General features: G+C 42.9%; 1 protein-coding gene across 1 annotated transcript in view; it reads left to right on the top strand.

Moving 5' to 3' along the window:
- Window positions 1-7,963: 7,963 nt before the first annotated feature.
- MBOAT1 (membrane bound O-acyltransferase domain containing 1) overlaps window positions 7,964-15,361 on the top strand; it is a 59,184-nt gene continuing 51,786 nt past the window's right edge. The window contains exon 1 of the mRNA XM_069957938.1: window positions 7,964-7,972. The gene's annotated coding sequence lies outside the window, so the exon portion shown is untranslated. The remainder of the gene's footprint in view (window positions 7,973-15,361) is intronic.

Here is a 15,361-nt window from a genome sequence, read left to right on the forward strand (position 1 = left end):
ACGGGCACAAATGTGGAACAATGTGGCGTGAAAATGAAATATTACATTTTTTACACTATAATGTTGGTTTAGCCTTGAATTTATCATTTTCACAAGGGGTTAAAAGAGAAAAAAAACACACAATATGTGTAGAGCAATTTCCCCCGAGTCCGTAAATACCCTACATGTGGACATAAAGCGCCATGTGGGCGCAGGGCAAGCCTCCGAAGGGAAGGAGCGCCATTTGGATTTTGGAGGTTGGATTTGGCTAGAATGGATGATGAACGCCATGTTGCATTTACAGAGCCCTCGTGCTGCCAAAACACTGGAAACCCCCCACAAGTGACCCCATTCTGGAAACTGCACCCTCAAGGAATCTAACAGGGGGGGAAAAGAGGATATGGACCCCTTGATGACGGGCACATTTGTGCCATGAAAGTGAAAAAATGAAATTTTTCCCTTTCACGTCACATTGTTCCACATTTGTGCCCGTCACCAGTGGGGTCCATATGCTCACTGCCCCCCTTGTTAGATTCCTTGAGGGGTGTAGTTTCCAGAATGGAATCACTTGTGGGGGGTTTCCAGTGTCTTGGCAACACGAGGGCTCTGTAAATGCGACATGGCCCTTGAAATCCTTTTCAGTGAAATTCAGCTTCCAAAAGCCAATTGGCGCTCCTTCCCTTTGGAGGCTCGTCCTGCGCCCGCTTGGCACTTTATCGCCACATGTGGGGTATTTCTGTACTCGGGAGAAACTGCGCTACACATTTTTTGTCTTTTTTTGCCTCTTATCCCTTTAAGAAAAATGAAAAATTGAAGGCTAGAACAACGTTTTAGTGTAAAAAATAAATTTTCTTTTTCACGCCATATTGTTCGGAAAATCTGTGAAGCACCTGTGGGGTCCAGATGCTCACCGCACCCCTTGTTACATTCCTTGAGGGGTGTAGTTTTCTGAATGGTGTCCCTTTAGGGGTGTTTTTTAGGTTTTGGCACCCCAGAGCCTCTGCCAACCTGAAGTGGTACAGTCAAAAATGACCAAATATAACGGAGGCGTTGAAATTCACTAGGCGCTCCCTTATATCTGAGGCTTGTGGTTGCGTCAAATAGCGCAATAGGGCCACATATGGAGTATTTCTATAAACTGCAGAAACGGGGCAATAATTATTGGGGTGCATTTCTCTGGTAATAGGTTTATAATTATGAAAAATATTGGATTACAATAAAATTTCTGCACAGAAAATTAAAATTTTCAAATTCCTTACACACTTAGCTTTTATTTCTGTGACTCCCCTAAAGGGTTAAAACACTTTCTGGATGTGCTTTTGCAGAGTTTGGGGGGTGCAGTTTCTGAAATGGGGTGCTTTGTGGGGCTTTCTAACATACAGGCCCCTCAAATACACTTTAAACCTGAACAGGTCCCTAAAAATATCTGATTTTGAAATTTTACTGAAAATTTGGAAATTTGCTGCTAATGTTTTAAGCTCCCTATTGTGTAAAAAAAATGAAAAATAGTTTAATAAATGCCGCCAACATAAAGTAGACATGTTGCTAATGCTATTTAATATATAATTTATGTGGTATAACCACTTTCTGTATACGCAAAAAAGTTTCAAAGTTGGAAAAATGCATTTTTTCACATTTTTTCACATTATTTGGGTTTTTTTCATAAGATTTGTTATGAGTATCGACTCCAATTTACCAGAAATGTAAAGTACAATATGTCACGAGAAAACAATCTCAGAATCAGCCGGATAGGTAAAAGTATCCCGAAGGTATTAATGACTAAAGTGACACTGGTCATATTCATAAAATTTGTCTCTGTCATTAAGGCCATTTCAGGCTCTGTCCTTAAGGGGTTAAGGAACGTATATTTGTAAACAATGGTTTTAATTTTGTACAGGCCATCAGATACAAGAAAAGTTATACATGTTACACATCGTTTTAATCGTAATGACTTGTGGAACATATATAACAAGTCAGTTTTACCCCAGGGCGAACGGTGTAAAAACATATCCACTAAAAACACAAAGTGTGTTTTTTTTTTCAATTTCACCACACATTGAATTTTTTCCTGCTTTTGCAGTGTACTTTATGCAAAAATTCAGCCTGTCATTGCAAAGTACAATTAGTGACGCAAAAAATAAGGGCTTATGTGGGTTTCTAGGTGAAAAACTGCAACTGCTATGGCCTTTTATGCACAAGGAGGAAAAAACAAAATCGCAAAAATCTAAATTGCCCCGGTCCTTAAAGGGTTAAACTTTTATTGGGGGAGGGGCTTTGGGCATTTATACAGACATTTTTACTTTTTTTTTTTTACACATTTAAAGTCCCTTTGGGAGACTTTTACATACAATTATTACATAGGCATAGCGTTGATCAGTGTGATAGGCGCTCTGCTGAATATATCTGCCGCAGGCAAAGCGGACCGCACAGAGGAAGGTGAGAGACCTCCGGTGGTCCGCGCTTGCTGCAGCCTGTCATTAACGGTGAGGGCCGGGCCACCCACTGCAGTTGGCCCCACCTTCTATGAAGCGCGCTCCACTCCAGAGTGCGCTTCATAGGAAAGGACATACTGTTATGCCCAGGGTCATCTGGGGACAGCGACCCATGGCGTACCAGAACGTCCAAATTCGTGTAGGAGTTAAAGGGGGAACACCACATAAGGAGAACTTGTTTTCTATTAAAAGTACATTAAAAGTTATATAGATGTGTCTATATAATGTATTATCTGCACAGTTCTGCCACACTGGTAGCTGTTTAAAATCCAGGAAGTGAAGAAAAATGGCCTCTGTGCCAATTTACATTGTCTCCTAGTCCCACTGCTCTCCCACCTTAGGAGACAAATATTCCATGTGCTTTTGTCTCACATTGTGTGTTTGCTGAGCACAGGCTGATGATGCAGACAGGGGGCAGGGCGTGATGTCACAGGAGGCTTGGCTGGATCCCCCAATCCCCTGAGTTATTCACCATCTCTGACCGGCAAGAAGCAGCTGCTGCACTGATTTCACTGATTGTGCTGCAGAAGTCTGCATTGAAAGTAGGGCTGTGTTCACACATGTTGGAGTTTCACTGCAGTACTGTAGCGTATTCACAAAGATGATGCAGTAACACAAGTAAATGATGCTAAACGGCAGAGAGGATCAGAGCCGGCACTGCCAATCCCACCTGGAGAAAAAACAAGGTATAAACAGTATATCCCATATAAGATAATATTGGATAAACTCCTTATTGTGGGACATAACTTCAAAGATAAAAAATGCTTGATCATAATATGTGCCTGAAAATGAAAATAATTTTTTTTAAATTCCAATATCAGCTTACAGGTAGAGAATACAGCGTGCTGTGTGGTGTTACAGGTAGTAACTGTGTGCTGTGTCGGACCACAATGAAATGATACTGCAAATAATTCAGTAACACAATGAAACTGCAATGTGTAAACACATCCTAGATGTTCTGCAACAGATTTGGGCGGGGAATGTGCAGGGTGGGGGACTGTGATGAATAGCTAAGGGAAAGCATTGCATTCTGGAACCAGTACTGCATTCCGGGAACTGCTCAACCAGAAAATACAGAAACACAATACAGAACAAAACCCCCCAAAACAAATGGATTTTTGGTAGTTTCAAAACTGGGATAGATAGGTAAGTAATGCTATATGCTTCTGTAGATGTTTCATTTTTTTTTAACCTCTACTTGGAGTTCCCCTTTAACTATAAAGGCTCCTACAAAGAACTGACAGACCAAGAAGCTATTGGCTGCCTGTCCTGCCAGTCAATCTTGTGGCCGCAGGAAGCATTCTGCTTCCGGCCAGAAGAAACTGATTTTTCTCCAGCTCCCTGGCGCATAAGTGCTGTCACTTGGGCGCTCACAGGCCTTGGAAGAAGAGGAGCCAGGTGAGCTGTTATTTATTTATTTATTTTACAAAGGTGGTGAGGTGAATTACCTACAGGGGGTATTATTACAGGGATATTGCTTACAAGGGGGGCTTACTACTGAGGAATACAAACAGGGTGTGCTTTCTACGTTGATTATTATCTGCATTGGAGCACAATTTACAGGGGATAACTACTTGGGGGATACTGCCTACTGGGTGGGCTAACAGACCCTTCCTATACCTATATTTTTCACGAGATAGATTTCAGTAACTGGTTGAGGGGGCTATTGTACTGCAGAAAATGCACCCCAGCCTATCCAAATGTGAACACATTAGGCGGAAATGTATTAAACTCTGAGGGCTATGGTTATTTTTAGCATATAAAGGTTGACATTTTTTCACCAAAGCTCAAAAATGTGCAACTTTTCAGTGTCTCTATGTTAGGCTTGTTACTTTTTGTAAAAGTGGATGGGGCTTAGTGATTTATACTTGCACTCCCAAGCAGCCTTTATGTGCAAATCGTCAATAATACTGATCAGTGCTAGGCAAAGGCATAGCATTTTACAGTATAAGCAATCTTATGATTGTTTCAAACAGTCCCCTGTTAAAAATGACAAAGCCGCTTACAAATAAAAGTTGAACTCAACCCCAAATGAAACATGTAAAAATAAATAAACAAACATACATACATATTTGGTATTGTAGTGGGCATAATTGTCTGATCTATTGAAACATAATTATTAAGGGAATATGGACAAACATATTAAATGTATGTATACTAATGCTCGAAGCCTCACTAATAAAGCTGAGGAATTAGAACTCATAATGGTTGAAGAGAAATATGATATAGTGGGGATAAGCGAGACATGGCTGGATGAGAGTTATGACTGGGCTGTTAATATCCAGGGTTATAGTCTATTCAGAAATGACCGTAAAAATAAGAAAGGGGGAGGGGTCTGTCTATATGATAAATCATGCCTTAAGCCCATTCTGCGGGAGGATATAAGTGATGATAATGTGGAATCTCTTTGGGTAGAAATAAGGGGAGGGACGAAAAATAATAAAATTCTTATAGGAGTGAGTTATAAACCTCCAAGTATAGTGGAAGAATCAGAAAATCTTCTTATAAGACAAATAGATGCGTCAGCGAAGCAGGGGGAAGTCATTATTATGGGGGACATTAACTACCCAAATATAAACTGGAAAGCAGAAACCTGAAGCTCCAGGAAGGGAAGCGGGTTTTTGGAAATAGTAAAAGATAAATTACCTTTCCCAACTAGTACAGGAACCAACAAGAGGGGGGTCACTCCTGGACCTAATCTTAACCAATAGGCCAGACAGAATATAAAAAATAGAGGTGGGGGGGGGGGTCACCTAGATAATAGTGACCATAACATAGAAAGTTTTCAATTATCCTTCAATAAAATGATTAGTAGAGGGGCTACAAAAACATTAAATTTCAGGAAGGCTAATTTCCAAAAACTAAGAGAGGACCTTGGGAACAAAGACTTAGACAATGCCTTCAGAAATAAAAGTACACAAGAGAAATGGGACATATTTAAGAGCATCCTGGGTAAATCGTGTGAACGACACATACCATATGGGAATAAAAGTAGTAGAAATAAGAGAAATCCAACGTGGTTAACTTCAGCTGTAAGGGGTGCAATAAATGATAAGAAACAAGCATTCAGACTACTAAAACAAGAAGGTAGTGGGGAAGCATTGAGCAACTATAGACAGAAGAATAGAATGTGTAAAAAGCAAATAAAAGAAGCAAAAATAGCAACAGAAAGAAGGATAGCCACCGAAAGTAAAACGAATCCCAAAATGTTCTTCACCTATATAAACAACAAAAGACTTAAAATCGAAAATGTTGGTCCCCTCAAAAATAATCTGGGCGTAATGGTGGAGGAGGAAGAGGAAAAGGCCAATCTACTAAATACATTCTTCTCTACTGTATTCACAGAGGAGATGTCATGATCGCGCCTGAAAAGGCATCAGTGCCACCCTCTGCTGCGAAGATTAGACCTCTGCGCCAAAGACTGCGATTTTGGCCATAATCTTCCATTTATTCTGTGTTTAGTTTGCCTTGTTTTTGCCCTGTCTGAACTGTCTTATTTCTTCTGGTCTGCTAATTGTTTTCCCTGCCCCACCCGTGTCTATGCTGCTAAGTTTCCTCTGGTCATGTAACGGTTAACCTGCCTTTGCCTCAGTGATTGACAGCTGGTCCCTCCTATCATCTTCTGGACTTGGTTCCTGGTCTCCTATTTAAGATTGCAGCTTCTGCCTGTGCCTTGCCGGATATTGAGCTTGTCTCAGCCTGCTTCTGCCTCTGTTTAGCTCTGTGTTTATTCTGACTACTTTGCCTTGTATTCTGACTATCCCTGCTAGCTGCCTGCCCCTGACCATACTGTCTGTTTATTGACCTTGCTTTTTGGATTGTGTTTTTGTACTGCGCTCCCCGATTGTTGTGACCCGGACTGTCGACCATTCTTTATTGTGTTTTGTCTGTCTGTCTTGTCTTTGTGTCCCACCTAGCCAGTGTAGGGACCGCCGCCCAGTTGCTCGCCACCATCTTAGGGCGGATTGTGGCAAGTAGGTAGAGGACAGTGGGCGGGGCTGAGTTTAGGGCTCACTGTCTTGTATTGTCCTGCTATCCGGTTCCTGACAGGAGAATCCCATAACAGAGGACATGACTAGGGATAATATAAATCCTCCCATAAATCTCACCTGCCTAACACAACAAGAAGTGGGGAGACGCCTTAAAAACATTAAAATCCATAAGTCACCGGGCCAAGAAGGTATCCATCCTAGAGTTTTGCAAGAATTAAATACTGTGTTAGACAGACAGTTATTCCTAATATTTAAAGATTCTATTACGACAAGGATTGTTCCACAGGACTGGCGCATAGCTAATGTGGTACCAATATTCAAGAAGGGGTCAAAGAGTGATCCTGGAAACTACAGGCCCGTAAGTCTAACATCTATAGTAGGTAAAGTATTTGAGGGGATTGTAAGAGATGCTATACTGGTGTATCTTAATGAAAATAATCTTATGACGCAGCACCAGCATGGATTTATAAGGGATCGGTCCTGTCAGACTAATCTGATCGGCTTCTATGAAGAGGTAAGTTATAGACTGGACCTGGGGGAGGCTGTGGATGTTGTGTATCTGGACTTTTCAAAGGCATTTGATACTGTGCCGCATGAAAGGTTGGTCTACAAAATGAGGATGCTGGGACTCGGGGAAAACGTATGCAAATGGGTAAGTAACATATTCAGATTGGAACATATGGAACATATTCAGATTGGGTTTTAGTTACTAGTGGGGTACCACAGGGGTCAGTGTTGGGTCCACTTCTTTTTAATATTTTTATTAATGATATTGTAGAGGGGCTACAGAGTAGAATCTCCATTTTTGCAGATGATACTAAACTGGGTAAAGTAATCAATACAGAGGAGGATAATATCATATTACAGAGGGATTTGGAGAAGCTAGAGGCTTGGGCAGTGAAATGGCAAATAAAGTTTAATGTGGATAAATGTAAGGTTATGCACTTGGGCCGTAGAAATAATAAGCATAGTTATGTGCTAAATAATAAAACACTGGGTAAAACTACTTCGGAAAAGGACCTGGGGGTATTGGTGGACAGTAAACTCAACTTTAGTGATCAGTGCCAGGCAGCAGCTGCCAAGGCTAATAAAATAATGGGATGCATCAAAAGAGGTATAGATGCTAAAGATGAGAACATAGTTTTGCCTCTTTATAAATCACTGGTCAGACCACATATGGAATACTGTGTACAGTTTTGGGCACCGGTATATAAGAAGGACACAGCTGAACTGGAGCGGGTGCAGAGGAGGGCAACAAAGGTCATTGAGGGAATGGGTTGGTTACAGTACCAGGACAGGTTATCAAGCTTGGGGTTATTTACGCTGGAAAAAAGATGTCTTAGGGGCGATCTGATCACAATGTACAAATATATGAAGGGACAGTACAGAGATCTTTGTAGTGATCTTTTTACTCCTAGGTCTGTAACCATGACAAGGGGGCATCCTTAACGTCTAGAGGAAAGAAGATTTCATCATCAGCATCGACGCGGGTTCTTTACTGTACGAGCGGTAAGACTGTGGAACTCTCTGCCACATGATGTTGTCATGGCCGATATATTAAATAAGTTCAAGGGAGGCCTGGATGCTTTTCTTGAACAATATAATATTACAAGTTATGGGCATTAGATTTCCGGTGATACGTTGATCCAGGGATTGTTCTGGTTGCCATTGGAGTCGGGAGGGAGTTTTCTCCCTGTGATGGGGCAATTGTCGTCTGCCTCATGGGGGTTTTTGCCTTCCTGGATCAACACAGTAGGATTTCCCTATGTTGAACCTGATGGACTCTTGTCTTCTTTCAACCTTATTTACTATGTTACTATCCCACACGGTGAACAGCGTTAAACCAAATGAGGAGAAAAAACAGGAATGCTGATTTTATTTTATTTTTTGGGGGGGTGGTCACATTAGGTGCCAAAAAATTTATAAAAAGCAATTAAAAACTACTATCTACACCAATATGGTACCAGTAAAAACAATAGGTCGTTTAGCTAAAAGATGAGATGAGATCACCAACTGCTCCATAGGGGGAAAAGAAAAAAACGCTATATAAGTCAAAGGAACAATTTGAATTATAATTGTTTGAAAAAACCCCAAAAACCATACTAAAAATACTAAACCATAGTAAACCATTAGAAAAGCTATGTAAACATGGGTATTGTTGTATTCAGAATGACCTATAGAATGAACATAACATGTCAGTTTTACCGTAAAGTGCATTGCGTAAACAAAAAAACACGTAAACATAGTAGATTGAAAGGAGTTATTACAAAATTCTTAAACGGTCCGTAGATGTAAAATTGAATACGATATGGCTCTTAGAAGGAGAAAAATAAAAATTGGTCAAATTCCACTATGTCCTTAAAGCGTAACTGTCATGTTTTTTTTATTGCAGAAATCAGTAGTATAAGCGATTTTAAGAAACTCTGTAATAGGTTTCATAAGCCAAAAAAGCCTCCTTCTGTACTCAAGAAGCAATCTCCCAGCCTCCCCCCCTGACTTCTTATCTGTGCATTATCAGGCAAACACGTCTTTATTACAGAGAAGCCAGTGAAGACGGGCTCTGCTCTCTCCATTGTAAGCCTATGAAAGGGGGAGGGGCCAAGGGAGATGAGGGAGCAGGAAGAGGTGACATGAAGGTCAGCTGTTTGTAGGCTGTCTGGGCAGCTAAAACGCTAAATTCAGGTGTCAGAAAGGTCAGTGCTTATCTATGAACTTACTGAGAGAAGATCGCAGAGTGTTGTGCTGTGGAAGACTGCTCAGTGCTCAGTCACTCCTAACTGCCCCTCCCCTCTCCATAGCCACATAATGGAAACAGAAATCCTGCTTCATCTGATGTGAGGGGGGAGGCTGGGAGATTGCTTTTTCAGTACAGAAGGAAACTTTTTTAGTACATAAAACCTATTACAGAGTTTCTTAAAATCGTTTGTACTGTTGATATTTAATGTTTTCAGAAAAATGACCCTGAAATGACAGTTACGCTTTAACCCCTTAACCTCTTAAGGACCCATGACGTACCGGCACGTCATGGATCACTGTCACTTAAGGACCCATGACGTACCGGTACGTCAGCCCTTTAAACGGGCGCCGCGGCCGGCCGGGCCCCGATCGGGGGAGATAGCCTGCTATAATACATAGCAGGCCATCTCTCCCTGTCGGCATGGAGGGTTGTTAACCCCCCCCATGCCGACGATCGCCGCTATTGGCTGATAAGCCCATAGCGGCGATCGGAACCTTTCCGGGCCATCGGTGGCCCGATGACCCGGAAAAAAATGGCGGTCGGTGCTGTCCGAGGACGGCACCGACCGCCATTACTGTAAAAAGTAATGGTGGTCACGGTACCACCGTCCCGATCGCCGTTCACAGCGATCAAAGTCCCCACAAGTAATAAATACCTGCTCCGGACCCCTCAGCTAGGTAGCTGAGGGGTCCGGAGCAGGTATTTGTACATTACTCACCTGTCCCGGGGTCCTGATCGGCGTCTTCCGGGTTCCCGGCGTCCTCTTCATCTTGTCGGGACTTCGGCTTCTTCCGTGAGTCCCGATCGTCTGTTTCCGGCTCCAGCGTCGTCTTTTTTCGTATTTTTCCGGCTCCAGCGTCGTCTATTTTCGGATCTTGCGCTCTGCTGCCCCCTAGCGGCTGATAAGTGTAATACACGTATCAGCCACTACAGGGATGTTCAGAATGTAGTAAAGAAAAAATTTTTTTTCCCAATTTTTTTTTGTATACTTACTGTAAAAAACACGTAAAAAAACACTACATTACACCACACTACATTGAATAAAGTTTGACACTACACCACTACATACCCCATATACCAATCCCCATATAAAGATGGCCCCCAGGGTGTTTTCGGTATCGGACGCATACATTATTATTTCCTCCGACACCGAAACAGCCAGTGAGGATGAATGGGGGGTCCTTCGTTCCTCCATTCATCCTCATCCTCCTCATCATCCAGTGACGTGTCTGGGAGTAGCGTAGCGTACGCTGCCCCCCAGACACGTCTTTTCTGCCAGTACCGTCCCAATAAGAGATGACGGTATGGCGTGAAATTCTACAAACTCTGTGAGCGTACCTCAGGGTACACTTACAGATTTAGGGTACGTGCACACTGCGGAATGGCGAAGGATAACCCTTCGTGCATTCCGCAGCTGGCACCCGCCGGCGGACTGATGCAGGGGCGCGTCTCCGCCCGTGTCATAGACTCTATCCTATGCATGGGCGGATTCCATCATCCGTCATTCCATCAACACGTTGGACGCAGAGCGGAATCCGCCCGTGCATAGAATGGAGTCTACGACACGGACGGAGACGTGCGCCTGCATCAGTCCGCCGGCGGGTGCCAACTGCGGAATGCACAAAGGGTTATCCTTCGCGATTCCGCAGTGTGCACGTACCCTTAGGGTGTATGAAGGAAGGGACACTCGAATCCAGCCCCCAGATGCCCACTCCCCCCCCCATCCTCGGAGTTAGTGGGGACATCGTCCGGGAACTGATCTTCCCATTGCTGGATAAAGGTCACCACCTGTACGGGGATAACTTTTATACCAGCACCCCCTCTTCTGGCCCCTCGCTGCCCGAGCTACTGTAGCTTGCGGCACGATCCGAACATATCAGAAGCAGTAATAGCGCCCTAATATTTAGCAGCCATGGAGCGGACCCAGCGCTTCTGGATATGAAGGACCCCGTATCGCACCAGGACAACATTTTCCAGGTGACGTCCCCAACACTGGAGAAAGGGAGACCCCAGAAGAAGCGCAGAGTGTGGTGTAACAGGGGGATCAGGAAGGACGCCATTTACCAGTGTGCCACCTGTCCTGATCACCCCGGCCTCTGTATACTGGATCGCTCCAAGGCGCACCACACGTCACTGGGGTTCTACATTATCTAAATTTTGTCCCTTATTCCTATTTCAGGGGTCACGTTGATCCAGGGATTATTCTGATCGCCATTATGGAGTCGGGAAGGAATTTTTCCCCTGTGATGAGGCTACTGTCGTCTGCCTCACGAGGGTTTTTGCCTTCCTCTGGATCAACACAGGTTGAATTTGATGGACACCTGTCATTTCCAACCTTATAAACTAATAATTGGCCTAATACCCCCAAATAAATTAGAATTGTCCCTTTTCCCCAGCTAAATAGGTATGGCCGCCATTCCCATTAGAGGATGCCATGATGCAATTACAAAGCCTCTGTGCGGCCAGGACAGTAGAAACCCCCCACAAGTGACCCCATTCTGGAAACTACACCCCATAAGGAATCTAACAAGGGGGGCAGCGGGTATATGGCCCCCTGGTGACGGCCACATTTGGGACGTGAAAATGAAAAAAATTGTATTTTTTATTTTCACGGCACATGTTCTACACATGTGCCCATCACTAGTGGGGTCCATATGCTCACTGCACCCCTTGTTAGATTCCTTATGGGGTGTAGTTTCCAGAATTGGGTCACTTGTCGGGGGTTTCTACTGTTCTGGCAGCACAGGAGCTTTGTAATTGCGACATGGCCTCCATCCCCCATTCCAGCCTCTAAATGGCGCTCTGTCCCTTTGGTGACTTGCCCTGTGCCCATATGGCAAATTATGTCCACATGTGGGGTATTTTCGTACTCAGGGGACACTACCCTACACGTTTTGTGTTCATTTTCTTTTTTAACCCCTTGTGGAAATGGAAAAAAATCAAGGCTAGACCAACATTTAGTGTAATTTTTTTTTAATTTTTACTCTAAATCATTGATCTTGTCTTGATTTTTTCATTTTCACAAGGGGTTAAAAGATAAAAAAAACCACAATGTGTAGAGCAATTTCCCCTGAGTACGGAAATACCCCACATGTGGACATAAAGCGCCATGCGGGTGCAGGGTAAGCCTCCAAAGGGAAGGTGCGCCATTTGGTTTTTGAAGGCTGGATTTGGATGGAATGGATTTCGAGGGGCCATGTTGCATTCAAAAGGCCCCTGTGTTGCCAAGACAGTTAAACCCCCCACAAGTGACCCTATTATGGAAACTACACCCCTCAAGGAATGTAACAAGGGGTGTAGTCAGCATATGGACCCCACTGGTGACGGGCACAAATGTGGAACAATGTGGCGTGAAAATGAAATATTAAATTTTTTACACTATAATGTTGGTCTAGCCTTGAATTTATCATTTTCACAAGGGGTTAAAAGAGAAAAAAAAACACAAAATGTGTAGAGCAATTTCCCCCGAGTCCGTAAATACCCCACATGTGGACATAAAGCGCCATGTGGGTGCAGGGCAAGCCTCCGAAGGGAAGGAGCGCCATTTGGATTTTAGAGGTTGGATTTGGCTAGAATGGATGATGAACGCCATGTCGCATTTACAGAGCCCTTGTGCTGCCAAAACACTGTAAACCCCCCACAAGTGACCCCATTCTGGAAACTACACCCCTCAAGGAATCTAACAAGGGGTGCAGTGAGGATATGGACCCCTGGATGACGGGCACATTTGTGCCATGAAAGTGAAAAAATGAAAATTTTCACTTTCACGTCACATTTTTCCACATTTGTGCCTGTCACCAGTGGGGTCCATATGCTCACTGCACCCCTTGTTAGATTCCTTGAGGGGTGTAGTTTCCAGAATGGGGTCACTTGTGGGGGGTTTCCAGTGTCTTGGCAGCACGAGGGCTCTGTAAATGCGACATGGCCCTTGAAATCCATTCCAGTGAAATCCAGCTTCCAAAAGCCAATTGGCGCTCCTTCCCTTTGGAGGCTCGTCCTGCGCCCGCTTGGCACTTTATGTCCACATGTGGGGTATTTCCGTACTCGGGAGAAACTGCGCTACATGTTTTGTGTTTTTTTTTTCCTTTTATCCCTTTGTGAAAATGAAAAATTGAAGGCTAGAACAACATTTTAGTGTAAAAAATACTTTAGTCTTTTTTCAAGCCATATTGTTTGGAAAATCTGTGAAGCACCTGTGGGGTCCAGATGCTCACCGCACCCCTTGTTACATTCCTTGAGGGGTGTAGTTTTCTAAATGGTGTCCCTTTAGGGGTGTTTTTTAGGATTTGGCACCCCAGAGCCTCTGCCAACCTGAAGTGGTACAGTCTAAAATGACCAAAAATAACGGAGCCATTGAAATTCACTAGGCGCTCCCTTATATCTGAGGCTTGTGGTTGCGTGAAATAGCGCAATAGGGCCACATATGAGGTATTTCTATAAACTGCAGAAACGGGGAAATCAATATTGGGGTGCATTTCTCTGGTAATAGGTTTATAATTATGAAAAATATTGGATTACAATAAAATCTCTGCACAGAAAATTAAAATTTTCAAATTTCTTACACACTTAGCTTTTATTTCTGTGACTCCCCTAAAGGGTTAAAAAACTTTCTGGATGTGCTTTTGCAGAGTTTAGGGGGTGCAGTTTCTGAAATGGGGTGCTTCGTGAGGCTTTCGAACACACAGTCCCCTCAAATACACTTTAAACCTGAACAGTTCCCTAAAAATATCTGATTTTGAAATTTTACTGAAAATTTGGAAATTTGCTGCTAATGTTTTAAGCTTCCTATTGTCTAAAAATAATGAAATATAGTTTAATAAATGCCGCCAACATAAAGTAGACATGTTGCTAATGCTATTTAATATATAATTTATGTGGTATAACCATTTTCTGTATAAGCAGAAAAGTTTTAAAGTTGGAAAAATGCATTTTTTCACAATTTTTCACGCTATTTTGGGTTTTTTCATAAAGATTCGTTATAAGTATCGACTCCAATTTACAAGAAATGTGAAGTACAATATGTCACGAGAAAACAATCTCAGAATCAGCCGGATAGGTAAAAGCATCCCGAAGTTATTAATGAATAAAGTGACACTGGTCAAATTCATAAAATTTGCTCCGGTCCTTAAGGCCATTTCAGGCCCGGTCCTTAAGGGGTTAAGGACGGGGCCCATTTTCGTTTTTGCGTTTTCGGTTTTTCCTCCTTGTGTTTAAAAGGCCATAGCACTTGCATTTTTCCACCTAGAAACCCATATGAGCCCTTATTTTTTGCGTCACTAATTGTACTTTGCAATGACAGGCTGAATTTTTGCATTTGGTACACTACGAAACCAGAAAAAAATTCAAAGTGTGGTGAAATTGAAAAAAACCCCGCATTTCTTTTATTTGGGGGAACTGTGTTTTTACGCCATTCGCCCTGGGGTAAAACTGACTTGTTATGCATGTTCCACAAGTCGTTACGATTAAAACGATATATAACATGTATAACTTATATTGTATCTGATGGCCTATAAAAAATTCAAACCATTGTTAACAAATATACGTTCCTTAAAATCGCTCCATTCCCAGGCTTATAACGCTTTTATTCTTGGGTCTATGGGGCTGTGTCAGGTGTCATTTTTTGCGCCATGATGTGTTCTTTCTATCGGTACCTTGATTGCACATATACGACTTTTTGATCGCTTTTTATTACATTTTTCTGGATTTGATGCGACCAAAAATGCGCAATTTTGCACTTTGGGATTTTTTTGCGCTTACGCCATTTACCGTGCGAGATCAGGAATGTGATTAATAGTTCGGGCGATTACGCACGCGGCGATACCAAACATGTTTATTTATTTATTTGTTTACTTTTATTTAAAACCTGGGAAAAGGGGGGTGATTCAGACTTTTATTGGGGGAGGGGGCTTTTTACTATAACAACACTTTGGGGGACTTCTAGTATATATACTTTGATCTCTCATTGAGATCTCTGCAGCATAGATATGCTGCAGAGATCAATGAGATAGGTACTCGTTTACTTCCGGCTGCTGCAGCCGGAAACAAACGAGTACCGAGCCGGGGACGGCGCCATCTTGGACGAGTCCCCGGCCAGCATCAGTAACAGAGACACCAGGGGACACCCATTAGACACCAGGGAACGGTTGCCTCCGGTAATCGGA

The sequence above is a fragment of the Dendropsophus ebraccatus genome, chromosome 2 (assembly GCF_027789765.1).
Source record: "Dendropsophus ebraccatus isolate aDenEbr1 chromosome 2, aDenEbr1.pat, whole genome shotgun sequence".
In the NCBI taxonomy this organism is placed as follows: Eukaryota; Metazoa; Chordata; class Amphibia; order Anura; family Hylidae; genus Dendropsophus; species Dendropsophus ebraccatus.